The sequence below is a fragment of the Equus przewalskii genome, chromosome 15 (genome assembly GCF_037783145.1).
Source record: "Equus przewalskii isolate Varuska chromosome 15, EquPr2, whole genome shotgun sequence".
In the NCBI taxonomy this organism is placed as follows: domain Eukaryota; kingdom Metazoa; phylum Chordata; class Mammalia; order Perissodactyla; family Equidae; genus Equus; species Equus przewalskii.
The window spans coordinates 12,304,936-12,332,102 of record NC_091845.1 but is presented as its reverse complement, the minus strand read 5'-3'; the positions used below and the strand labels follow the sequence as shown (position 1 = coordinate 12,332,102).

Sequence of the window (27,167 nt, the reverse complement as noted above, 5' to 3'; positions counted from 1 at the left end):
TTTATGCCAGTACTGTACTATTTTGAATACCATAGCTTTTAAATATAGTTTGAAATCAGAAAGTGATGCCTCCAATTTTATTCTTTTTGCTCAAGATTGCTTTGGATATTAGGGGTCTTTTGTGGTTCCACGTAAATTTTGGGATTTTTTTCTATTTCTGTGAAACATGCCATTGGAATTTTGATAGGGATAGCATTGAATCTGTAGATTGCTTTGGGTTGTATGGACATTTTAACAATATTAATTCTTCCAAACCATGAATACTGGATGTCTTTTCATTCGTTTGTGCCTTCTTCAATTACTTCCATTAATGTTTCATAGTTCTCAGTGTATAGATTTTTCAGTCCCTTGGTTAAATTTATTCCTAAGTATTTTGTTCTTTTTGATGTGATTGTAAATGTGATAGTTTTCTTAATTTCTTTTTCCTATAGTTCATTGTATACAGAAAAGTAATAGAGTTTTGTATATTGATTTTGTATCCTGAAACTTTACTGAATTTGTTTATTATTTCTAAAAGGTTTTTGGCGGAGTCTTTAGGGTTTTCTATATAAGATCATGTCATCTGCAAACAAAGACAATTTAGCTTCTTCCTTTCTGATTTGGATGCCTTTTATTTCTTTTTATTGCCTAATTTTCCTGGCTAGGACTTCCATACTATGTTGACTGAAGGAGTGAGAGTGGGCAGCTTCATTTTGTTTCTGATCTTAGAGAAAGAGCTTTAAGCTCCACCCTTGAGTATGATGTCAGCTGTGGGCTTGTCAGGTATGGCCTTTATTATGTTGAGATACATTCATTCTATTCCTAATTTGTTGAGAGTTTTCATCATGAAAGAGTATTGAATTGTGTCAAATACTTTTCCTGCATCTATCGAGATCATTGTGATTTTTATCTTTCATCCCGTTAATGCAGTGTATCACATTTATTGATTTGAATATGTTGAACCATCCTTGCATCCCAGGGATAAATCTCACTTGATCATAGTGTATGATCCTTTTAATGTGCTTTTGAACTTGGTTTGCTAGTATTTTATTGAGAATTTTTGCATCTATGTTCATTAGGGATATTGGTCTGTAATTTTCTTTTCTTGTAGTGTCCTTATCTGGCTTTGCTATGAGAAAAATGCTGGACTCATAAAGTGAATTTGGAAGTAACCCCTCCTCTTCAATTTTTTGGAAGAGTTTGAGAAGCACTGACATTAATTCATCTTTAGAAGGGCATGAGTTTTTGATTGCCAGCTGTCTGTCTCTGTTGCAAATTTCTAATAATCCCAACCAAAGTCTCTGAAATTAAGTCTTGGTCTGGTTTGGGTCATATGCCCATTCTTGACTTAATAATTACGATTAATGAGATGGAATTCATTTATTCATTCTGTCATTCATTCAACAAATATTTACAACAGCTATTATGTGCCAAACACTGTTCCCTACTCTGGGAGTATAGTAGTGAATAAAACAGAGAAAAGTCCCTGCTCTCATGGAGTTTATATTCTAGTAAAGCCAGATAAATAATTAAAATATATAGCATTTTAGATGGGGCTATGGTCAATAATAAAGTAAGGACGGAGGAGAGGAAATACTGGGGCGCAGCCGATGGGAATTTTGATTGAGTGTTACAAAAGGCTTCACTGAGAAGGTGACGCTTGAACAAAGATTTGAAGGGGATGAAAGAGTGAGTCATACAGATATGGGAGGAGAGTGCTCCAGGCAGAGGGGATGGCTAGTACAAAGGTCCTGAGGCAGGAGCAAGCTTGGCATATTTGTGGAAGTGCAAGGAGGCCAGTGAAAGTGAGCTGGGGGAAAGAAATAGGAAGAGAGGACAGAGGGGTAAGAGAGGGCAAATTGGATAGGACCTTGCTGGCCATTGGAAGGACTTTGGCTGTTACTGAGTGAGATAGGTGGTCTTAGGAGGGTTTTGAGCAGAGTAGTGACATGATGTGAATTATACTTCAAAATGACTCCTCTTTTTACTCTTGAAAATAGACTGTAGAAGAGACTAGGGAAACCAGAGAAGAGGCAAATACAGACATCTAGTGATGAAACAATGTTGGCATGGACCAGGATGGTGAAGATCAAAAGAAGTGGTCGGATTTTAGGTATTTTTTTGAAGATAAATGAATTATCTGGCTGTCTAGGCTTGGGTGACATGTTTTCTCCTGGAGCCACCAGAGTGAAGTCAACACGTCTTAAAACATGAGAGTCAAAGAGAGACGGTTTCCCAATGAAAATTTGAGATGCCCTCACAAGAGGAAGGGAGATAGAGATTGGGCAATTCTCCATCGAGATGGACTAGATTATGCTACAGTAAATAATCACTTCAACCTTCAGTGGCTTAAAGCAATAAAGGTGTACTTACTGCACCAGCTACACGTCCAGTGCAGGTCAGCAGGGGAGCTGTGCTCTTTATGGTAACTCAGTGTGTTTTGTTTTGTTTTATTTTTAATTTTTTTATTGTGGTCATAATAGTTTGTAACATTGTGAAATTTCAGTTGTACTCTATTATTTGTCAGACACCACGTGTGCCCCATTCACTCCTTGTGCTCACTCCCCCTAGCCCCCAGGTAACCACTAAACTGTTCTTTTTGTCCGTAAGTTTGTTTATGTTCCAAAAATAAATCAAATCATACGGTGTTTGTCTTTCTCTGTCTGGCTTATTTCACTTAACATAATACCCTCAAGGTCTATCCATGTGGTTGCCAATGGGACAATTTTGTCTTTTTTTATGGCTGAGTAGTATTCCATTGTATATATATACCACCTCTCCTTTATCCAATCATCAGTTGATGGGCACTTGTGTTGCTTCCACTTTTTGGCTATAGTGAATAATGCTGCAATGAACGTAGGGGTGCCTAAGCCTCTTTGTATTGTTGATTTCAAGTTCTTTGGATAAATACTCAGTAGTGGGATAGCAGGGTCATATGGTATTTCTACTTTTAATTTTTTGAGAAATCTCCATACTGTTTTCCACAGTGGCTGCATAAGTTTGCATTCCCAGCAGAAGTGTATGAGGCTCCCATTTTCTCCGCAACCTCTCCAACATTTATTATTTTTTGTCTTCATGATTATAGCCATTATAGCCTAACAGGCATAAGGTAATATGTAAGTGTAGTTTTGATTTGCATTTCCCTGATGATTAGTGATGCTGAGCATCTTTTCATGTGCCTATTGTATATCTGTATATCTCCTTTGGAAAAATATCTGTTCATATCCTCTGCCCATTTTTTGATTGGGTTGTTTGTTTTTTTTTTGTAGTTCAGTTGTGTGAGTTCTTTATATATTGTGGAGATTAGCCCTTTGTCAGATATATGATTTGCAAATATTTTCTCCCAGTTGGTGGGTTGTTTTTCATTTTGATCCTGGTTTCCTTTGCCTTCCAGAAGCTCTTTAGTCTGATGAAGTCCCACTTGTTTTATTTTTTTCTTTTGTTTCCCTTGTCTAAGTAGACATGGTATTCGAAAAGATCCTCCAGAAGTTTTATGGTTTCAGGACTTACCTTCAATTCTTTGGTCCATTTTGAGGTAATTTTTGTGTATGGTGAAAGATAATGGTCTACTTTCACTCTTTTGCATGTGGCTGTCCAATTTTCCCAGCACCATTTATTGAAGAGGCTTTCCTTTCTTCATTGTATGTTCTTGGCTCCTTTGTCGAAGATTAGCTGTCCGTAGATGTGTAGTTTTATTTCTGGGCTTTCAGTTCTGTTCCATTGATCTGTGTGGCTGTTTTTGTACCAGTACCATGCTGTTTTGATTACTGGAGCTTTGGAGTATGTTTTGAAGTCCGGGATTGCGATGCCACCAGCTTTGTTCTTCTTTCTCAGGATTGCTTTGGTTATTTGGGGTCTTTTGCTGCCCCATATGAATTTTAGGATTCTTTGTTCTATTTCTGTGAAGAATGTCATTGGGATCCTGATTGGGATTGCACTGAATCTGTAAATAGCTTTAGGTAGTATGGACATTTTAACTATGTTTATTCTTCCAATCCATGTGCATGAAATATCTTTCCATGTCATTATCGATTTCTTTCAGTAGTGTCTTATAGTTTTCCTTGTATAGGTCTTTCGCCTCCTTGGTTAAATTTATTCCTAGATGTTTTATTCTTTTTGTTGCACTTGTAAATAGTATTGTATTCTTGAGTTCTCGTTCTGTTAGTTCACTATTGGAGTATATAAATGCAACTGATTTTTGTAAGTTGACTTTGTACCCTGCAACTTTGCTGTAGTTGTTGATTACTTCTAATAGTTTTCCGATGGGTTCTTTAGGGTTTTGTATGTATAAAATCACGTTGTCTTCAAATAGTGAGAGTTTCACTTCTTCATTGCCTATTTGGATTCCTTTTATTTCTTTTTCTTGCCTGATTGCTCTGGCCAAAACCTCTAGTACTGTGTTGAATAAGAGTGGTGAGAATGGGCACCCTTGTCTTGTTCCTGTTCTCAGAGGGATGGCCTTCAATTTATCCCCATTGAGTATGATGTTGGCTGTGGGTTTGTCATATTTGGCTTTTACTATGTTGGGGTACTTTCCTTCTATACCCATTTTATTAAGTAACTCAGTGTTTTAACTTGAGTTTAACCTTGGGTGAGATATGGTGAGGCTAGATGCAGATTGAGAGAGAAACTGGAAAGAGTTCTACAGCTTTGTTAGAGTCACAGCTCCCTGGGGGAGAACACAGCAGCCCATGCAGGGCCATGTGGGGAAGCACTGGGGTTGGTCTTGAGGCAGAGGGAGAAGAGGAAACTGTGGGCAAGCACCTTTACTGTGGTTTCCATGGGAAGGAAAGGGTGAGACAAGGAAAGCAGGCTCAGGAATGACTAATTTGAATAATTTTAGTGGGCTCTGGGGCATAGGGGCTGTCCTTGATTGTCTGGGACTTGGCCCTGGGGGAATTAGAATGAGTGTGTAGTGGTCTGGTGTGTGAGAGCTTGATAAGGGAGGCGGTTGGGGGTGTGGACTTAATCAACTGTTCAAGAAGAGGAACTGACTCACCTTAAACTAGGGCCTCAAAACTGGGTCAAGACAGCATTAAAAAAAAGAAACAAACCCAAAACTATGTTATACCCAGGGGCTCAGGCTGACAGAAACTCCATCTTATAATCTCCCCATCTCAATATGAGGCCTCAGGATTGGCTGAAGTTAAGAGATTAAAGAATTGTGTACAGGCTCTTAAATGCTTTACCAAAAGAGAGTAATGACACTTCCTATGACAATTAACTGTCCAGAGCAAGTCTTATGGCTGTACCTAAGTTCAAGAAGACATGTGTCTGGAAGGAGAGGAGGACCAGAAATCTTGGTGAACACTAGTAAGGTCTACCACAGGAGTCAAACCCAACAGATATACACCATATACTCCCTGCTTTCCAAAATCAGTGTACATTCATTTTGCTTACACTTCTATTGTCTATCTTCTGTAATATACTCATCCTCCGAGACTTAGCACTAAAGACCCTTCCTCTATGTCTGATTCCTCTGTAATTGCCTTCTCTCTTCTCCCCAGTAAACATGTATTTTTCCTTGCTCTGTGCTCCAGTAGCAGGTGATTTATACCATCTTGAAAACTTCTTTCTTTCTAGTTCTAAAGTGAGCTGGGATCCAGTTATTTGTTCCTGTCTAACCACCCCAAAACTTAGCGGCTTGTGAAAATGATGATCATTTATATTGCTCACAAATTTATGATTTGGCTAAGGGTCAGGAGGACAGCCCATCTCTCCTCCACATGCTATCAGCTACAGTGGGTCACTGGGGCTGGAGGATCTAGATGGCTCACTCTCATGGCTGGTGAGTTGGTGCTGAGCTTCTCCACTGGGAAGTTTGGGCTTCCTCACATCATGGTGGCCGGGTTCCAAGAAGGAGCATCCAACGAGAACCAAATGGCTGTTGTGATAACTTTTAAGACTTAGTCTTAGAAGTCCTGTGGTGTCACTTCAGCTAGAGTCACAAGTCCCCCCTAATTCGAAGAGAGGGAGTGTAGACTCTGCCTCTCGATAGAAGGACAGTTAAAGCCACATTGTAACAAGAGCAGGTGGGATGGCAGATTCTGTTGTAGGGATTTCTAAAAAATAAAACAGGGCATGGCTTTTCTTTACCACTTCAAATCCATTTTAGTATTAAGCAAGGCAATAAATGATAGCAATTGTTGAGTAGGTGCTTGTATCACTGTGGGCTCCTTGAGAAGAGGGGCTGTGATTTCTCCATCTTTGTATGTCCAGGACAGAGCTTGGAAGTAGATGCTTGGGAACAGATGCTGTTTGCTGCCTACTTAATAGCCACTGCTTCACCCTTTCTTCCTAACCAGCAAATCCCTCAATTTGTTTGGGAGGCAAGGCGCTCCAGAAAGGTAGGCCAGACCTAGGAAATCAGTCATGATTGGTCTAAAGCATTTATGGCCCTTATATTCCTCTTTCCTGGCTTATTGGTTTAGGAATGGCCAAGTGATCTAATTCTCCCCAAAAAGATGTGAGAGAAAGTCTATTGAGAGAAGTTGTGGAGAAGATTTTGCATTCTAGACAAAGGGAAAGAGGTACTCATGGGGAAAGCCCACCTTCCTTCCTACCTTTGGGTGATGTGTGAGGATGTTATGTTTGAACCTGTGATAGTCATCTTGAAATCCATGAGAATCTCAAAAAAGCCAACTAATATTTCTGGCGTTGTTTAACTGCTAGATTAACCAACTTCTGGACATGCCTCTCTCCAACTTCTTGTTATGTGAAGTAATTAATTCCTATTATTTAAAGCCAATTTTAATTGGCTCTTTCAGCTGTTATTTGCAGCTGAAAGCACCCTCACTGAAACAGAGCTCAATTAGTGTTCATGGAATTGAGTTGAATTCCTCTAACCGATTTGGCCAACTCCCTTTGCAGTCTGTGCCATGCACAAGAATAAGTGCAAAGGATTGCGTCAAATCTCATTTCCATGCACTCTGCTACTCTGAGTTTTTTCTGAGAACCCCAGGGATTTTAGTTGCATTGTCTGGAAATGTTTCCAACCAGAGCCCTTTGGCCTACATAAATCGAAGTGGTAACTTTCCTTCAGAAATGTCTTTTTGGTCCAAACGTTTAAAACACAAAAGGCCTCTGTGTGAGCTAGCTTCATTGGCATTCCCGAGTCCTGCAGCTGAGACGTAATGACTAAGTAGGGGCAATTAGAGAGTGAAGTTGCTACCGAGGGCTCTGAATAAAGGGAGAATGCAGCTGGGGGAGGCAGGTCTTTCTGGCATCAACCAGGGAAAGCTTTGCCAAAACACCTGTAAACTTTCCTGGGCTGCTCCAGCAAAACCTCCCACTTTTAGGGAAAATGTCCCCCATGTTTGTGGCATGATGCCTAACCTATTGTATTTATGTGACTTTTTAAATTCTTCATAGGTGGCTATTATTTCTAATAGCACATTTTACCTTTTCCCCCAAGGGATTCTAAATAAGCGTCCAGGGCCTTAGCCAGAGTATTTTATGATGGATTAAAGATGGAGATGAGGCAAAGACCTATGGGTAGGTGAGGTATGGAGCCAGGTGGGTGGGGTTTTCACAGCTTTAGTTTTTGTCAGCTCTGCACCCAATCCTCCCCCTCTTCCTCTCCCTTCCCCTTTATCAGTCACATAGGAGGCAAGTGACCCCCAATTTGACCAATCAGAGAGCCCCACTGTCTTCAGCCAGAAAGGCTGGTTCAGGACAGGCACATCCCCAACCGGGACGATCCCAGTCCCTGTGAGATATTTGGTGTATGGATTCTGGAGGAGAGCGGTCTTTATTCCTTTGGCAGCATGGGCAGCAAGGATGAGGACTGCCTGACCCTGCTGGTGACATAGTTCCCCTTCCATGATGAGAGTTTCTCTGGAACTGAAAGATGGCAACGCAGAGGAGAGCAGAATTTGGGGAGATGTGAATCTGGCCTGCCTTTTGGATTACGTGGACTGATAATCCCTACCTCATCGTTCATTTAAGTTCATTTATTTCTTAACCTGTTTCGGACTGTTAGTATTGTTAGGCACACCAACAGTCCCCGCCAGTAGAGCATAGTCTGAGAGCTAAACAGGGGACAAAAAGCTGTCCTAGTGCTTACATTTCTACTGTTCTAACTGGGTTAAATCATTATGTTATTTTGAGGACCAAATCATTACTATCTAGCTAGGGAAGTCTGAAACAAGATAGGTAAATTTTTTTTTAATAATTTGTGCTTTTGTTAAATTTAATTTTTATTGATTTATGATAGTTTATAACCTTGTGAAATTTCAGTTGTACATTATTGTTTGTCAGTCGTGTCGTAGGTGCACCCCTTCACCCTTTGTGCCCACCCCCACCCCACCTTTCCCCTGGTAGCCACTAATCTGTTTTCCTTGTCTACATGTTTAACTTCCTCATATGAGTGGAGTCATACAGAGATAAGACAGATAAATTTTAATATGGAGGATGTAGAAGAAAAATTTTCGAGGTGTAGGTGTAGTCGGCCTTTTGTCAAGCTTGAAGCAGGGTTTTGGGGGCATCCAGAGTTTCACCAAGGACTCTGGCTACCCTAGTGGGTGAGAAGGAAGGCAGAATGGAAGGACTACAGGCTAACATTTCCTATGTCAGAATTTTTGAGGTGGTTGTGGTGGTGTTTCTATTGGAGACAAGCAAAGTAAAAATGATCAAAATTGCAGCAGGGGCGTTTACATCAGACATTTGAAGAAGTTCCTATGAATATATGACCCACGGAGTTTTAAGTTTCCCTCTCGGAAGACATTTAGGAAAGATGAAGAGATAGATTGATTTGAAGCAGCTGTGATGCAGAAGCAGGGAGAAAGGCTCAAAGGTAGGGTGACCAGTTGTCCTGTTTTGTCTGGACTGAGGACGGTGCCCAAGATGAGTGACTTTTAGTTTCAAAAGTGGATGATTCGGGCAAACTAGGATGAGTTGGTCACCTTACTTGAGGGCTTCTTAAGCGTCTGATTCATCAACACATTTCTCAAGCACCTACTATGTGCCAAGGATTGTCAGTCTCCAAGGACACAAATGAATGATGAATATTTACCAATGAATAAGAAGAGTCTTTTCCCTGGAAGATCATGAAGAGAAATGTAAATTTCAATCCCTCGTAAGAAATTCTGGCTCTACAAGAATTCATAGCAGTTTTACGCAAAACATTTGAGTTTGTGACTGATATGAAATCTTAACCCAGGAATTGGGCTTAGAAAGTTTCCCACGCATCTAAACATGCTAATTACTGTGATTGGTAGATTAGGCAATATGAAGTTCTTTTCAACAGAGGTTTAGTTTGGTTACCTGCCTGAAATAGACATTGTTGGTGCCCTGCCCAGATCCCATTTACCTGGCCGATGCATCTATCCCTTACCTGTTGTGAGTGTGGGCTGCTAACAGCTCATAACTGTGTCCTTCTCTAAAGTACTTCCCTTGGCCAACAGGAGTGACCTCAATGGGAAGCCCCTGACGGGTTATAGTCCCATAGCTAATGATATGATATAAAAGCTTGTCCTCTTGCCTTAAGGAGGGACAGCTCTATGATTCCATTCCTACTCCAGAACTTCCTGTGGGATCAGGCTGGGGCCAGAACTGCAGCTAAAACTATTTTTGCTCTGCGTCTTCTCCTGCCACCCTCATTTCCTTACAGGTTTTTCCATTTGTGGGGCTGGCCCCGTGGTGCAGTGGTTAAGTTCGCAAGTGTTTTGGCGGCCCAGGGTTTGACGGTTCGGATCCCACGTGCAGACCTACATACCATTTGGCAAGCCATGCTGTGGCAGGCGTCCCACATATAAAGTAGAGGAAGATGGGCATGGATGTTAGCTCAGGGCCAGTCTTCCTCAGCAAAAAGAGGAGGATTGGTGGCAGATGTTAGCTCAGGGCTAATCTTCCTCCAAAAAAAAAAAATGACTTGCACAAAAATCCTTGTCTCAGGCTCTGTTTCCAGAGAACCCCATCAAAGAGTTTGTCTTAGAATAACTTGGAGAGTTAAGAGGAAAAAACTTCGGCAGTCAAGTATTTCTACTACCTTCTCCCTGAAAACTTTGTGAAATCTGAAATTTATGAAAGGTTAGAAGTCAAAGTTTCTTTTCCATTTCATCTTGTCAAATGTTGGTGTTTTCTCAATGAGGCATAGTTTTACTTCCCTTAACCTTTTAATTAAAATATAAGGATTTGAAAATCTAAGCAATAAAATGCATACATATAAACGTACCCAGCCTCCCTTAATGTATTTCATATTTGAAGGTGGACAATGGATCCACTGGCAAGTCATTTCTGTGGTTGTTTTTCCAGCATAGGGGTCAGAAGAGTTCTGAGGATCAAAAGAAACAACACAAAAGCAATAATAATGAGAACAAAAATATTAGCAGTGGTCAGAGGACAAGGCAGAGTACAGTATAAAAGTTAAAAGTATGAGTTTTGGAGTGACAAGCATTTAGGTTTCTACTACCTCTAAATATCCCTTTTCCTCCTCTGAAAAATGGCAATATTAAGTGTTAAAAATTCACTTGTTAATTTATAAGGATTTTTGTAAATTATTAAGGAGATAATGCATGTCAGGTGTCAGCATAGACCCTGACCCATAAGTTCTCAGTAAGGGGCAGCTATTATAAAAATACTAGCAGAGAAGAATCCTTGTAAACAAAGACGGTCTCAGGCAGTGGTGTGCTGCAGCTGCTCACAGGAGCCGACAGTTAAATTTTTGGAAGATTTGTGAGCCTGTTGTTCAACTCAGCCAGCTTTGAAATCAGCTGTGGGAAGAGCATTTACACCACGACAAAACCGGCGGAGGCTACAAATCAGGGCGCCTCCCTCCTCAAGAACTGGCTGTCAAGCATTTACCAGCACACCAAGCAGCCCAGGATTGCCCAGAGCTGAGACTTTCGGTGGCCTTAGCCGATCATGCTCTGCTGCAGGTGGGCGTGCTCCAGGCTGGCTGTGTGTCCTTGCCCTGCCTGGTTCAGACTTCACGCCTGCTGCTCTCTCTGCCATCTTTCTGCTGTCGCACTTCATTCATTCCTCTCAAATCCGCTCCTTCCATCAAAGCCCAGAGCAAGCATCATCCGCTTCAAGAGGTCCTCCCTGGCTATTCCTGCGCATTCCTGGTGCCCTCTTCTCCGAACTTTCCACTTCTCACCCTCATTCCTCATTTCTGTGTTAACATTTTTGTCAGTCCAACTCTTCGAAAGTTCTTTAAGCTCAGTGAAAGCATTCTTGTATCAACCCCTCCTTCTATAGTACACAGCTCAGTGACAATCAGCCCTGTGAGTCTGATAATCTCTCTCTGTGTCAGTTTCCTTAATCTAACCCCAGCCAATCAGCTTACTGATGTGCAAAGCGAGTAGGTAGGACTAGTCAGTTTCTGAATTCCCTTCCAAGACCATGCTTCTAATAAATGCCAGCTGAATTGAGCTAACTTCCTCACTGGACTGTGAATTCCTCCAGAACTTGGAGCTTAGATGTATAGTTATCAAACTCAACTGCCTAATAGGATCAGCTACACATAGTGAGTTTTCAACCAAGCCTTATTAACTCCGGCAGGAACAATCTCTCCAGGTAGATATTACACATGGGACCAATTATGAAAGGACACTATTTGAATCAATGAGTAAGTCCAATTTACATCAGTAAATCCCACACCTAACCCGCTTCTGTTTGTATCAATTTGCTGTAAGATTTCAACCACTTTAAAACAATCTCCTCATGGCTTGTGAATGAGTCAGGGTTCCTGGAGGCCTGAGGCATAAATCATGATCAGAGCTGGTTGGTGAGTCACATCCTTTGTGAATAATCACTCCCAAGCCGGGAAACATACAGCCCCTCAACCTACACGCTGTTGATCAGCATCTCATCTAGCTACTCACAGCCCAGGGTCATAGGGACACAGGGCCTGGAGGCCAGAGCTGAGATGAGAAGTTACAAGGCTGCAAGCAACGTTTTCCTTATACACCAGCGGGCATCATGACATTCCCTGGTCAAGAACCAGGTGGGTCACGTGACCACGCTTTCTAGATCTTTAACAATCTAACTCACTACTTCCTCAGCCCTTTCTTTCCAGGACTCTCAAATGTATACTCTGCGGAAATTCCAGTGCATTCTCCTCCTTTGTACCTGCGTTCCTACCTTCCTGCCTCTTCCTTTTCCTCCCTCCTTTCTTTCCTCCTTTACCTGCTAGTGCCTGTCCCTGCTGACACACCCAGGCCTCCAGAGTTTATGTTTTCTGCTGTTACCCTGAGCTGAAATTCCTTCTCTTCTTTACAGATCCAAAGCCTTTGGAGAGCCCAGCTTACGGTCTAACCCAACCACAAAGGCTGTCATTCATGTCCTTGTTCTTTCATTTAATGAACATTTGCTGAGCCCCTGCTCTGTGTTAGCCTGTGCTGGGTGTCTGCCATCCAGTGAGGAAAAAGTCGAAGTTCCTGTTCTCATAAAGCTTACAGTGTAGTAGGGGAGAGAAAAAAGAACAAATAAAAAGTAGATAAGAAAATAGGTCTCAATGGCGGTTTCAGAATCTCCACATAGAAGGGGCTCAGGGGTGGAAATTGGTAGTAAAATTGTTTAGAAGACATGGACACTTCTTAATCTGATTTTGCCTGGTAAGGTTTAATGTTAAAAAATTGATAAGATGTTGTCAGGACCTGGGGGAGGGAGAAATGGGGAGTTGTTTAATGGGTACAGAGTTTCAGGTTTGCAAGATGAAAAGCGTTCTGGAGATGGATGGTGTGAGCGTTGCCTGAAGATGTGAATGTACTTCGTGCCACTGAACTGTACACTTAAAAGTGGTTTAAGATGGTAAATTTTTTTTATTGAGTTCATAATAGTTTACATCAATGTGAGATTTCAGTTGTACATTATTTCTTGACTGTCACCACATAAGTGCTCCCCTTCACCCCCTGTGCCCTCCCCACCCCCTTCCCCTGGTAACCATGGAACTGTTTTCTTTGTCCATGTATTTGTTTATATTCCACATATGAGTGAAATCATCTGCTGTTTGTCTTTCTCAGACTGGCTTATTTCTCTCAGCATAATTACCTCTAGGTCCTTCCATGTTATTGCAAATGGGATGAATTTGTCTTTCGTCTGGCTGAGTAGTATTCCATTGTCTATATATATATACCACATCTTCTTTATCCAGTCGTCAGTTGATGGGCACTTGGGTTGCTTCCATGTCTTGGCTATTGTGAATAGTGCTGCAGTGAACATAGGGGCGTTTATGTTACTCTGGATTGTTGATTTCAAATTGTTTGGGTGATATCGGTGGTGGGATAGCTGGGTCACATTGTATTTCTATTTTTAGTTTTTTGAGGAATCTCCATACTGTTTGTCATAGTGGCTGCACCAGTTTGCATTCCCACCAGCAGAGTATGAGGTTTCCCTTCTCTCCACACCCTCTCCAACATTTGTTATTTTTACTCTTAGTGATTATAGCCATTTTAACAGGCGTAAGGTGGTATCTTAGTGTAGTTTTGATTTGCATTTCCCTGATAATTAGTGATGTTGAACATCTTTTCATGTGTTTATTGGCCATCTGTATATCTTCTTTGGAAAAATGTCTGTTCATCTTCTCTGCCCATTTTTTGATCAAGTTGTTTGTTTTTTTATTGTTCATTTGTGTGAGTTCCTTATATACTATGGAGATTAACTCCTTGTCAGATATATGATTTGCAAATATTTTCTCCCAGTTGGTTGGTTGTCTCTTTGTTTTGATCCTAGTTTCTTTTGCATTGCAGGAGCTCTTTAGTCTGATTAATTCCCGCTTGTTTATTTTTTCTTTTGTTTCCCTTGTCTGAGAGGACATGGTATTTGAAAAGATCCTTGTTAGTTTGATGTCAAAGAGTGTACTATCAATATTACATTCCAGGAGTTTTATAGTTTCAGCACGTATCTTGAAGTGTTTGATCCATTTTGAGTTTATTTTTGTGTATGGCATGAGACAGTGTTCTACTTTCATTCTTCTGCATGTGGCTGTCCAGTTTTACCAACACAATTTATTGAAGAGACTATCTTTCCTTCATTGTGTGTTCTTAGCACCTTTGTTGAAGATTAGCTGTTTGTAGATGTGTAGTTTAATTTCTGGCCTTCAGTTCTGTTCCATTGATCTGTGTGCCTGTTTTTGTACCAGTACCATGCCGTTTTGGTCACTATGGCTTTGTAGTACATTTTGAAGTCAGGGATTGTGATGCCTCCAGCTTCATTCTTTTTTCTCAGGATTGGTTTCACTATTTGGGGTCTTTTGTTACCCCACATGAATTTTAGTATACTTTGCTCTATTTCCGTGAAGAATGTCATTGGGATTCTGATAGGGATTGCATTGAATCTGTAAATTGCTTTGGGTAGTATGGACATTTTAACTATGTTTATTCTTCCAATCCATGAGCAAGGAATCTCTTTCCATGTCTTTATTATTATCAATTTCTTTCAGTAATGTCTTATAGTTTTCATTGTGTAAGTCCTTCACCTCCTTGGTTAAATTTATTCCTAGGTACTTTATTCTTTTAGTTCTGATTGCAAATGGAATTGTATTCTTGAGTTCTCTTTCTGTAAGTTTGTTATTGGGGTATAGAAAAACAACTGATTTTTGTAAGTTGATTCTGTACCCTGCAACTTTACTGTAGTGGTTAATTATTTCTATTAGTTTTCCAATGGATGTTTTTTGGGTTTTCTATATATAAGATCATGTCATCTGCCAACAGCAAGAGTTTCACTTCTTCACTCCCTATTTGGATTCCTTTTATTCCTTTCTCTTGCCTAATTGCTCTCGCCAAAACCTCCAGTACTATGTTGAATAAGAGTGGTGAAAGTGGGCATCCTTGTCTTGTTCCTGTTCTCAGGGGGATGGTGCTCAGTTTTTGCCCATTGAGTATGATGTTGGCTGTGGGTTTGTCATATAAGGCCTTTATTATGTTGAGGTAATTTCCTTCTATCCCCATTTTGTTAAGAGTTTTTATCATAAATGGCTGTTGGATCTTGTCAAATGCTTTCTCTCTGCATCTATTGAGATGATCATGTGGTTTTTATTCATGAATTTGTTGATGTGGTGTATCACGTTGATTGATTTGTGGATGTTGAACCATCCCTATGTCCCTGGGATGAATCCCACTTGATCATGATGTATGATACTTTTGATGTATTGCTGAATTCAAGTTGCCAAAATTTTGTTGAGAATTTTTGCATCTATGTTCATCAGTGATAATTGGCCTGTAGTTCTCCTTTTTTTGTGCTGTCCTTGCCAGGCTTTGGTATCAGAGTGATGTTGGCCTTGTAGAATGTGTTAGGAAGTGTTCCATCTTCCCTAATTTTTTGGAATAGCTTGAGAAGGACAGGTATTAAATCCTCTCTGAAAGTTTGGTAAAATTTCCCAGGAAAGCCATCTGGTCCTGGGGTTTTATTCTTTGGGATGCTTTTGATTACTGTTTCAATCTCTTTCCTTGTGATTTGTCTATTCAGATTGTGTGTTTCTTCCTGACTCAGCTTTGGGAGGTTGTAAGAGTCTAAGAATTTATCCATTTCCTCTAGGTCATCCATTTTGTTGGCATATAGTTTTTCATAGTATTCTCTTATAATCCATTGTATTTCTGTGGAGTCGGTTGTTATTTATCCTCTTTCATTTCTGATTTTGTTTATCTGAGCTTTCTTTCTTTTTTTCTTTGTAAGTCTGGCTAGGGTTTTGTCAATTTTATTCATCTTCTCAAAGAACCAGCTCTTTGTTTCATCCATCCTTTCTACTGCCTTTTTTATTTCAATAGCATTTATTTCTGCTCTGATTTTTATTCTCTCCTTCTGCTGATTTTGGGCTTTGTTTGTTCTTCTTTTTCTAATTCAGTTAGGTATAATTTGAGATTGCTTATTTGGGAGTTTTCTTGTTTGTTAAGGTGTGCCTGTATTGCAATGAATTTCCCTCTTCATATAGCTTTTGCTGCATCCCATATGAGTTGGTATGGTATGTTATAATTTTCATTTGTCTCCAGATATTTTTTGATTTCTCCTTTTAATTTCTTCAATGATCCATTGCTTGTTCAATAGCATGTTGTTTAGTCTCCACATCTTTGTCCCTTTCTTAGCTTTTTTCTTGTAATTAATTTCTAGCTTTGTAGCATTATAATTCGAAGGGATGATTGTTCTTATCTCAGTTTTTAAAAATTTATTGAGGCTTGCCTTGTTTCCCGACATACAGTCTATCCTTGAGAATGTTCCATGTGCACTTGAGAAGAATGTGTATTCTGCTGTTTTTGGATGGAGTGTTCTATATATGTCTATTAAGTCAAAATGGTTTAGCTTTTCATTTAATTCCACTCTTTCCTTGTTGATTTTCTGTCCGGATGATCTATCCATTGGTGTGAGTGGAGTGTTGAGGTCCCCTAATATTATTGTGTTATTTTAATATCTTCTTTTAGGTTTGTTAATAGTTGCTTTATGAACTTTGGTGCTCCTGTGTTTGGTGCATAGATATTTATAAGTGTTATTTCATCTTGATGAAGTGTCCCTTTGATCATTCTATACTGACATTCTTTGTCTCTCTTTACCTGCCTTATCTTGAAGTTTACTTTGTCTGATATAAGTGTTATGACACCTGCTTTCTTTTGTTTGCCATTAGCTTGGAGTATCATCTTTCACCCCTTCACTTTGAGCCTCTGTTTGTCATTGGAGCTGAGATGTGTTTCCTGGAGGCAGCAAATTGTTGGGTCTTGTTCTTTAATCCATCTCGCCACTCTGTGTCTTTTTATTGGAGAATTCAATCCCTTTACATTGAGGGTGATTATTGATGTATGAGGGCTTAATTCTGTCATTATATCACTCGTTTTCCAGCATTTCCTTTGATTCTCGTCTTGTGTGTTTTGGTCTACACATTGAATTATGTAGTTTTTTGTGACGTGTTTCTTTGTTTTTTCCTTATTTATTCTTTGTGTCTCTGTTCTGCTTTTTTGTTTGGTGGCTACCTTGAGGTTTGTATTCAGAATCTCGTGTATAAGATAGTTCATTTCTGATGGCCTCTTATTTCTTTAGTCTAAACTGATTCAGTCCCTTCCCTTGTCCCCTCCTAAGCTGTTTTTCTCATATCTTATTCCAACTTGTGTTGTGAGTTTGTGGTTAAATTGACAAGATAGTCTTTGTTTTTGGTGTTTTCCTTCCCTTTAGCCTAATGCTATAGTTGAATATTTGCTATCCTATTCTGATTTTGTCTACCTATTTATCTCCTTACTCTGTGTTTTGTGACCCCTTTCTCCCTTTTTTGAGGTATAAGGGCCTTTTTGAGGATTTCTTGTAGGGGGAGTTTCATGGCTATGAAGTCCCTTAGCTTTTGTTTGAGAAAGATTTAATTTGTCCCTCATATCTGAAGGATATTTTTGCTGGATAGAGTATTCTTGGCTGAAGATTCTCATCTTTTAAAGTTTTGAATATGTTATTCCCTTCCCTCCTAGCTTCTAAGGTTTCTGCAGAGAAATCTGCTCAAAGTCTGATAGGGGTTCCTTTGTAGGTTATTTTTTTCTGCCTTGCTGCCCTGAATATTCTTTCTTTTTCATTCACTTTTGCCAGTTTTACTACTATATGCCTTGCAGTAGGTCTTTTTACATTGACAAATCTAGGAGATCTGGAAGCTTCTTCCATACATATTTCCCTAGATTTGGGAAGTTCTCTGCTATTATTTCTTTGAACACACTTTCTGCTCCATTCTCCTTCTCTTCACCTTCTTGAATACCTATAATTCTTATGTTGCATTTCCTCATTGAGTTGATATTTCTCAGAGGCTTTCTTCATTTCTTTTTAGTCTTAATTCTCTCTCTTCCTCTGTCTAGAGCATTTCAACATGCCTATCTTCAATTATGTTGATACGCTCCTCTATGATGTCCACTTGAGCATTCAGGGAATGCATATTTTGTTTTATCTCTTCCATTGTGTCTTTCATCTCTAATATTTCTGATGGATCCTTCCTAATAGTTTCAATCTCTTTTGTGAAGTAGCTCCTGAACTCATTGAATTGTTTCTCTACATTTTCTTTTACCTCGTTGAGTTTTTTGATGATAGCTATTTTGAGTTCCTCATCATTTAGCTTACATATTTCTGTGTCCTCAGGACTGAGTTCTGGGTGCTTGTCGTTTTCTCTCTTGTCTGGAGATTTGATGTAGTGTCTGATGTTGGAAGGTCAGCTCTTTCTCATTCTGATATTATTTGGTTGCAGTTGCTGCCTATCGCCCCTGGGTGGAAGTGGAGAGCCACATATTGTGAGCCCTCTGCCTTCAGCCAAGATGGTGCAGGGTGGGTAGGGGCAGGGATGCTTTCTCCTGCATGCACTCTGGGATTTCTCAATCAGCTCTCACTATCTGGTCTCCTGGGGTCTTGGCTTGATGAGGTCACCCCACATGAAGGCTTATACACTGTTAGAGGGCTTCCCTCTAGGCTTCAAGGGCTCTAGGGAGTCCTGGGTGATCCTGTGAATGAGCAACCCCTCCCCTACTCCTTCCCTCACAGATCCTCCCCATGGCAGCAACTGCTGTCTTTAGGGGAGGGAATGAAGTTCTCTCCTATCCCATTCCAGCTTCTCTGAGGGGGGCTCCAGCCTCTCTGTCCTCTGTTGTGTGGCTGTGTGTCTCTCCGAGGTTTTTGTTTTGTTAGGATGTCTTCTGTTGGAGTATGGATGTCCCTTTTTGTTGTATGTTGGAGGGGAGAGAGTCCCAAGCCAGTTCACTCCACCATGATGCTGATGTCACTCCAAGATGGTAAATTTTATGTTCTGTGAATTTTACCATAATTAAAAAAACAAAAATGGATGAGATAACAAGTCTGCTAAACTTTACAGATCAGATTGAGAAAATATCAATAGTCTGCATCCAGGACTATATTGTGACTGACTCCTTTGTACCACTTATCAGAGAGTCCCGAGCACCATGATAAAATGAAACAGGGGTATCTGTTAGACAGTGGCTGACCAGTTAGTGGTCATGAACACCTCTCTGTGTTGATGATGATAAACTGAGAGATAGATGTCAAGAGGAAACCAGGCATATGCTGATCTGGGAGTAGAATTGCCCATAAAAGGGAACAGCTAGTGCAAAGTCCCCAAGGCAAGAGGGAACAAGCTTGGAAACTTCCAGAAACTGAAAGGAGGGGCCAGTGTGGCTGAAGCATGATGAAGGAAAAGCAGATTGGTAGGAGCTGGGGCTGGAGAGGTGAGCAGTCTTACAGGAACACGGCCATGCCCATTTGTTTCCATCTCGTCTATAGCTATGTTCATGCTGCTAGGGCAGAGTTGAGTAGCTGAGACAGAGAATATATGGCCCACAAAACCAAAATATTTACTATACGGCACTTTCCAGAAAAAGTTTGCTGATTTTTGCTTTAGAGGGTTGAAAGCAGGGAAGTGGAACTTTAGAAAGAGCACTGTGGCACCAGGTGGGGCATCTGCGGCTGATCCTCCAGCTTTTCCCATGTGGGTCTGAGTGTTCAGCTAGACTGAGTGCAGGGATTCCACCCTGTTCCCTGTGCATGGCTGGGCATGACAAAGCTGAGGCAACCAGAGGCTGAGGACTTGTTTAAGGTCCTAGAGCTCTACGTAGTGGAGCAAGGCTTGGAATCCCTCCAAGTGACTTCACAGCCCAGTGTTTCTCTGACCCCTCAGCTGCCTTTGACCAGAGAAGCATGAAATGCCTCTGTCCTTTATCATTCTGGAGCAAAACAAAGCAAATCAGTGAAATGCTGGTGGCATAGAGAAAGTATGCATGAAAGGGAGCTGTTTTAAAATATTGTTTTTTGGTAAAAAATGACTAGGAGTAGAGGTGACCTCCAAAAGTCATTATCCCATCCTCCAGTCTCTGGGAAGATAGTGCATACACTGACAAGATAGGTGATGATGAGTGGTATTTGACTGATATAGAACGATGTGCAGAAATCTTCATTTGTTTTCTTTAAGCAGCATGGATTGTATTGAGTAACTCACACAACCAAAAGAACCGTTTTCAAATAGTCTCCCTGCCAAGTGTGACACCCCCAATACTCAAAATGTTCCAAGGAAGGAAGATGAGATTACCATGTGAACAATGAAAAGAGAAGCCAGATATTTCAACCAAGAGGGAGATTTTGCCAGGCCTAATTCAGCAGGGAACATTGAGAATGGGGTTTTCCAAAAAGTGAGTTTTGGCTAGCTGCGGCAAGATCAGGAATCACAAAATAGTGACGTTGTGAGCTGTAAACAGTTTTAATTTATACAAGTGACATTTAAAATGCTAATCAGACCTTAAGATAATTGCTGGAAGTCTCTCCTGGGAATTTTTACAGTTTGTCTGGAAATGATTCAAAACACAACCAGATCAGGGAAGGTGTTTCTGGCTTGGCTGACTTGAGTTTTGACTTCTGCAGAACTAGAGAATTTGAGTGACTGTCACTTGTGGTGACACTTTGGGTAACTGAAATCTGTAGACTCCAGTCTGTAAGCAGACAGTGAGAACTCCTCCCAGCGAGGGAAGATTTCAATATAGCTCCTGCGGTTTGGTGACTCTGCAAATGGGGAAGCATCAATACTAAGAAAAGGAACTCTTTCACCAAGTCTGATTTTGTGTGTTGATTGCAGGCCACTTAAAAAAAAAATCTCATGGAAATTTCTTTCCCCTCTATTGACAATATATTCCACAGTTTTTCAGGTATTGTGTTTGTTCAACAATCAACAAAAGTTTGAGGGCCTGTCATGTGCTGGACACTGCTCTAGGGCTCCGGGATGTGGGATGAACACGATTGACAAGGGTCCTGCTCCATGAGCTTATATGGGGAGGGGGAAATTAACACACAACCCAATACCTACACAATGAGGTAATAGCAGATCTCTGATGAGTATTACAACCACAATAAAGCAGGGAGCAGAATAGGGTGTCATGTGAGTGAGTTGAGGGGCGGAAGTTCAGATGAGTTAGTAAGGGGGGCCCTGGAGGAGGAAGTTGCTTTTGAGCCGGGACCTGGATGGTTAGAGAGCTCCATCCACCTGCAGATCAGCATGTCCCAGGCAGAGGGGACAGCAGTACTGCTACAAAGAGCTGGGGGTGGAGGCATGAATAGGACTCATAAGCCTCCACTAATCCTTTCTTTAAATCTGTTAGAAGATAATAATAGATACTCTTATTTCAAATGCTTCTGAAAACTTCGTCTGCTGTTTTTTGTCAAGGCCTCACGTTTAGAGCATTTTTCTCGCAGTGTGGAGGTTAGTCTTGCCATTTATGTATCTTCCCACTCTCTGTTCTTTCTCTTCTGTTTTGTTGTTTTCATGGGCTTTGGAGTCAGAGCTCTGGGTTCAAGTCACTCCTCTGAGACTTAGTAAGCTGTGTGACCATAAGCAAGTTACTTAACCTCTCTGAACTTTAGTTTCCTCATCTGTAAAATGGGGACAATAATAGTACCTGTCTCGTAGGTACTATTATTTGTATTTGTTGTAAGGATTAAATCCTATAATGAGTATAAAACTCTTATCCCAGGACGTGGCATGTAATACTTGCTCCATAAGTATTAATAGTAGACATGTTTACTTCACGCCTCACAGTTTTCAAAATGCTTCCACATTCTTATAATGCCCACAAAACCCAGTGAGATGAACTGAGGCTCAGAGTCAATAACAGAGCCTGGGCAGAGGAGAGTGGAGAGAGGCAGTACTAATTGCTGGGGCCTCAGAGGCCTGGAGGGGCCCTGGAGCCTGACCACATTGCAAATCCTGCGTGTAGATGATTCGGTCTTGACAGGGGACTTGAACACATTTTCCTCCATGAGCCAAACCTGGGAGCTCTCCCACCCGTGGCAAAGGGTCCTCATTAGTGTCAATGAGTGATCTGTGTAGGAACAGACTTTCAAGGGTGACCAACTCTCCTGGTTTGCCGGGGACTGAGGTGTTTCCTGGGATGGGGGCCTTTCAGTGCTAAAATTGGGACAGCCCTGAGCAAACTGGGACAGTTGGTCACCTCAGACTTCTCGGGAGGCCGCTGAGAAGCTAGAGGAAAAAAAAAAAGTTATTCAGGGATACTTGGGCAGTTTTTCTCTCTTTGGTGAGGGTGCTGCTTTCTTTTTTTATTTATTTTTTATTTTTTGAGGAAGATTAGCCCTGAGCTAACATCTGCTGCCAATCCTCCTTTTTTTTTTGCTGAGGAAGACTGGCCCTGAGCTAACATCCGTGCCCATCTTCCTCTACTTTATACGTGGGACACCTACCACAGCATGGCGTGCCAAGTGGTGCCATGTCTACACATTGGATCTGAACCGGTGAACCCTGGGCCGCCGAAGGGCAACATGCGCACTTAAGCACTGCACCACCAGGCCAGCCCCAGGGTGCTGCTTTCTAATGCCAGGTTTGGCTCAAACACTAGGAGTGCACAGTGCTTGAAACGAAGCACCTGGGTTGATGAAATAGGAACTTCCAGATCGTGATGTAAGAGGGCGGTGCCTTAGCGAATACAGTGGCCACTAGCCACACGGGGCTATTATTTGTAGTGGGATCTGCCATAGGCGTAAAGTGCACACTGGATTTCTAAGACTTAGTACCAAAAATTAAAAAAAAAGCAAAATATCGTAATAACTTTTGTATTGATCACATGTCAAAATGATAATATTTATTGGGTTAAATAAAGTATGTTCTGAAACTTCCAAAAAAGGCAGCCACATAGCAAGATTTTTTTCTTCTCCACCTGCACCCAAAAAGTCCCTGGTAGCCACATGCACCATGGGGAATGAAGAGACCAGGGAAAAGCAGACCCGGAGAAGCGGCTCCTGCAGATTTCCTGTGAAGCCATCCTGAGGCCAGTAAGTTCTGCATTGTAGGCCCTGGATCCCCAAACTTGGCCTATGGACCAGCTGTATTGGCATCACCTGGGAGCCCATGAGAAATGCAGACTCTCAGCCTGCACGGCAGGTCTGCTGAATCAGTCTCAAGCTGAACAAGAACCCCAGATGAGGCATTTGCACAGTAAAATTTGAGACCCTCTGGCCCAGGCTTAAATCAGTGGTTCTTAAACTTTGGTGGGTATGAGACCCTCCTGGGGAACTGGTCAAACTCTCAGGCTCTTTCCGGCTTCAATAAGCAGAGGTCTCTGTGCGCTTTCTCAGCGCTCCAAGTAGCTCTGACACACCGCAGTCTTCAGACCACTGGCTGAAATGATTAGCTGTTTGCAGCAGGTGAAGGTGGACTCTTCTCACCAGTCTGAAATCTCCCTGCAGTGTGGCAGGCACAAAGCTGGGGCTGCGACATAGGTTCGTCTGCCATTGCTTTGAGCCCCTTGGTGTCAACAGCAGCCTGCCCTGCCTGCAGCAGCTAAGAGGGCACTGTGATATGAGCCAGGACTATAATCTTGTCCCACTTGAAGTGCTGAGTCTTCTGAGTCCATCCTTGGGCGAGGTGGGCTTGTGCTCTGGGGAGGAATTATTGGGAGGGAGAGGAATTTGGAGATGGAGTGGCCTGGCTTTGCCCTATTTCCTTTACTCCCACTCAGAGGTCTGGTCTGATGGGCTCCAGGGTGGACTCTAAGACTCTTCCTTTACTGGATAAATGCTTTGGGTGTCAAGGTGGGAGGTCACAGCTAACTAAAGTGTAACGTGCCACATCACAGCGGGGATTGACACTGGAGGGACTGAAGGCGATGGGAGTGTGTAACATGAGAACGGAGACAAGGCGCAAGGTTCAAGTCACTTAATCGACAATTTGCTTCTGGAGCTGTTGCGAAGGGCTGTGCTGCCCCCGTGTTTCACCTCCAGGCCCCGCTTTGGTATTTGGAGCAGTTGTGATGGTGTCTTCATGCACGCTCAGACCTGCTTACCCTGGCAGTGTCTTCCCCTCAGAGCTGGCTTTCTGTCTGGGGCTTTCTTCAGCACAGGGACCATCCCGGCCCGAAGATTAGGGGAGGAATTCCCCAAGGGACAGCTCTCCATCAGTGGGAGGAGAGCCAGTGCAGAAACGCTTCAGACTCTGGTCCTGCAGGGGCATTTCTGGAAGGCGCTCCATGTTTCTCTGGTCCTAGGGGAGTTGAGGTCCCATTGCCTCTAGTGACCTCAGTACTGCACCCTCACATTAGCATCTTCTTTCCTGTCTCCCTCTCCTGACGCCCTCACCCCAGCTTTCTTGCTTCATCTTCCAAATAAACTACCTGCCACCAAATCCTTGTTTTAGCCTCAGCTTCTGGAGGACCCAAATCAAGACAGGAGCACATCCTGTTCCCTTGCTTCTTTCTCCAACCCTTTCTCACGTCACTGAACCTCTCCTGAGCCTTCTGTTTGGAACAAGCATCATGGGTTTTCTATCCTCACTAGTAAGCTTTGCAAGCCCTAGTGTGGTGTATTCTATTGTACGTCATTTGTTCATAGCTTCGTCTGTGCTGTAAAGACAGGCAGCGCACCACCAAACTGGAGAGAGAAGTTTAGTGGTCTGCCATATTGGTAGAAAATGCTGACTAGTGGAGGTGGCGGCGATGAGAATGTGCCTGGCAGACCTGCCTCTACTTCTTGTACAGCTGACCCTCGACCTTGCTGAACCTCCCTTAGACTGCATGGCAGACTGGGACCCAGCCACCCAAACTTCCTTCCCTCTCCTTCGCTGGGGTCACACCTGCGTTGCAGTCCGACAGCTCCTCAGTCTTCTCCAGCCCCATCCCTATTTTCTCCCACGCGGCCTGTCTTCTAATAAAATCCTTACATGTTGAATCCAATCTCAGTGTCTACTTTTTAGATAACCTGGACTGACACATGGAGAATTATGTCCCCCTATCCCTTCTTCTTTCCTCCTTTTTTCTTTGCCTGTTTTGCTTTTTTTTTTTTTTTAATAACATCATGCTTCAGTTGTCTTGGTTGCGTTTTCTGTTACTTCTTTGCTCTGCCCTAGCCTCCCGCTCAATGTCTTCCATGACTTCTCTTTGACTAACGGGGTTCCCGATTTCTGTGGTTTGGTTTTAGGAATTGTATGGTTGGTCTGGGGGGTGGAATCTCATATGCAGGATCTGTATCGAAGGTCCAGTTTTCCAACTTGTGGAGTGCTGCCTCTTAGGGCATTAAGTGTGTGCATTTGTGTTGAAATGCAACAATGAAATGGGAAGTTTCAGGTCTATTTTGATTTCGATACACAGGGAACTAATATGTTTGAAATACCTACTAAGGACCAAGAACTGCCCTGGGTGAAGCAGTTCACTCATTTTTAAAATTGAATCCTCAGTACCACCATGAGAAGTAGGAGGTACTATTCCCATTTTCTAGACACGAAGAGTGAGGCTTAACAAATTTTGATGATTTGCCCAAGCCCATGAATCCACTGATTGTGTTTCACCTGAGAAGCCCAAAGTGCTTGACTGAATTGTTCTCTGAATTTGCCCCATGATTCCTGAGACCTACGGTGAGCATACTGTCCCAGGGGTATAAATGTAGAAACTGAGGTAAGGGGTGGCAGTGACTCTGACACATCCAGGATCAGAACTGTCAGATGTTGAGCAGATGCAGCAGAAGGAACTGGGGTTGGAGCAAATGTTGCAGTTTTCGTTGCATTTTCCTGCCTGGTTTTCGAATATGAAAGCCCTGGGGTGACTTGAAAGATGAAGGTTTCATCCAGCTAAAAAAAGCTGTGCGCATGTCTTCTCTGCACACTGGGGTTTTAAAATGCGTGATGAACCATATTTGCCCAGCGCTGATGTTTTATTTGGTTTCATGTGGTCCTTCTGATGCCTTCTCTATCATTAGAGGCTGTTTCCAAAGGCGCTGTGTGAGAAATGACGCAAAACCCAGAAAAAGGGCGCAGTGTTGCTTTTTTAATCTGCTGTTAGCATCCTCATTTGTACTGATTTGGGTTCCTAACGATACTGTCCTCACTTTCATCTGGTTCCTGAGCCTGGGTCAGACGTGTGTTTAGGAAGATATCAGAGGGGAGATTCTTTCCTTGTTTCGAGCTTCATCCCTTCTTAGTTTGGCCAGGATTGGCAGGTGGGATCCACAGCTGCTTCCTTCATTCAGGGGCCTCCTAGGTCAGACACTCGGGATTTCTTATGGAAACCAGCCCAGGAAAGAGTCAGAAGAAAGGGCTGCAGGTAAGGCGGGAGGTCCCCAGTAGCTTAGCATGCCATGGGAGGCTGCAGGAAGGCATTGTGTCTAGGACTGGTGGTTGATTGAAAAATGATGAACCACTGAGTTCCACTTACTTTTGGCTGGATTAGCTGTAAGGATCTGTGTGTGTGTGTGTGTGTGTGTGTGTAGAAAGAGATCTGTTTTTAGTGAAGAGAAATTCTCAAGTTGTCTTAAGAAATTATTGTTAACCATCCATCTATCCAATTATTTATTCATTTATTCACTCATATTTAATAAGTACCTCTATGTGCTAGGCACTGTGCTGTGTGCTGGGGGCATAGGTGTGAATCAGACAGACACAGCCCTGTCTTACAGGCCTTGCAGTCCAGTAGATTTATGGTTTGCGAACAATACTTAGTTCTGTGCAAGACACACAGATATGGGAAAATAAGCTCCATCTGGAGCTTGTCCTTTATAGAATAGCCTTGAAATTTAATAAGAGTACCAAGTAATCTTAACATTATTTGTATTTAATCTGAACATTTTAAAATTAAAATTTAAAATATTTAAAAATCTTAACATCTTGGTAGTGTTTATACCATTGAGTCATCACCCTCCCTCCTGGTAACAGACCCCCGACTCTGGTGTGGATCTCGCTTCCCCAGCCACAGTAATTGGTCTAAAGCAAAGGACTAAGGCCCAGCCTCGACCAATCAGAATTCTTCCCTAGGATTTTTCCTACTGAAGTCAAGAGAGAGGAGACTCTTTCCTTTCTGGTAATGGAGCTGTAAGAATGACTCCAGAGCTGTGTCCTGTGCTATGGGAAGAATGAATTCTGAGAGACCAAAGCTGATGGAGAGACAGAGAGAGGGGGGATGTTGGGGTGGGGGTAGGGATGGGGAGAGGAAGGATGTGGGGGGAAACAGAGGGAGGACGGGGAGGGGATGGAGAGAGGGGAGACGGGGGATAGAAGGGGACAGAGACTAGAAACAGAGACAGGGAGAGAGAGACAGAGAGGCAGAGAGGGCAAGATTGAGACATACAGGAGGTGAGAGAGAGAGACAGACAGCGGGAGAGAGAGACAGGACATGGGGGAGAAAGACAGACTGAGGAGGGAGAGAGAGACAGACAGACAGATTTGGGGATGGAGAGAGAGAGACAAATGAGGAGAGAGAGACAGACAGACGGAAGAGAGACTGACAGACAGACTCGGGGGGGAGAGAGAG

The 27,167-nt window shown here is 42.2% G+C and overlaps 2 long non-coding RNA genes across 2 annotated transcripts in view; one reads left to right on the top strand and one right to left on the bottom strand.

Moving 5' to 3' along the window:
- Positions 1 to 27,167, bottom strand: part of LOC139076109 (uncharacterized) — a 51,193-nt gene that overhangs the window by 8,265 nt on the left and 15,761 nt on the right. Inside the window, exon 4 of the long non-coding RNA XR_011527382.1 lies at positions 10,154 to 10,252. This is a non-coding gene — a long non-coding RNA (uncharacterized lncRNA). The remainder of the gene's footprint in view (positions 1 to 10,153; positions 10,253 to 27,167) is intronic.
- The window catches only part of LOC139076108 (uncharacterized), a 262,266-nt gene continuing 246,911 nt past the window's right edge, over positions 11,813 to 27,167 (top strand). Inside the window, exon 1 of the long non-coding RNA XR_011527381.1 lies at positions 11,813 to 11,926. This is a non-coding gene — a long non-coding RNA (uncharacterized lncRNA). The remainder of the gene's footprint in view (positions 11,927 to 27,167) is intronic.